General features: G+C 47.1%; 1 long non-coding RNA gene across 1 annotated transcript; it reads left to right on the forward strand.

The window, feature by feature from the left end:
• The first annotated feature begins 14 nt into the window (after positions 1 to 14).
• LOC109364465 lies at positions 15 to 371 on the forward strand. The gene is made up of 2 exons (XR_002110398.1): positions 15 to 232; positions 316 to 371. It is a non-coding gene; the product is annotated as an uncharacterized LOC109364465 (long non-coding RNA).
• Positions 372 to 503: the final 132 nt, after the last annotated feature.

Consider the following 503-nt stretch of genomic DNA (forward strand, 5'->3'; position numbering starts at 1 on the left):
AGACATTCGTGATATAGTAAGTTTGGCTCAATGTCTCTGTAGGAGCTGGTGAAGTCTCTTGCTGTAAAAGCCTTCTTCCTACATTAAAAGCACAGTTTGAGATGGTACATGTTTTCACACTAAGAGTTGCTTTTGCCCCTGTCTTCATAGGTTATCAGCGTCAGCTGCTCTACAAACATGATGATGGCTCCTACAGTGCCTTTGGGAAGTCTGACACCCAGGGCAACACATGGTGAGTGGCCAGAGTTGGAGCTGTCATCCCAAACCTAGCATCCATTCTACTTCCTGGATGTGACATATGTGCTCTGCCCACAGGCTGACAGCTTTTGTGGCCAGGTCCTTTGGGCAGGCCAGCTCTTACATTTACATCAGCAAAATCATGTGCAAGATGCTGTGCTCTGGCTGCAGAAGCATCAGTTATCCAACGGTTGCTTCCAGAGTGTGGGGAAGCTCTTCAATAATGACTTGAAGGTATGACTAATGGCAATGGAAGTAGGAGTGGG

This window comes from Meleagris gallopavo, unplaced genomic scaffold (genome assembly GCF_000146605.3).
Source record: "Meleagris gallopavo isolate NT-WF06-2002-E0010 breed Aviagen turkey brand Nicholas breeding stock unplaced genomic scaffold, Turkey_5.1 ChrUn_random_7180001859793, whole genome shotgun sequence".
Taxonomy (NCBI): domain Eukaryota; kingdom Metazoa; phylum Chordata; class Aves; order Galliformes; family Phasianidae; genus Meleagris; species Meleagris gallopavo.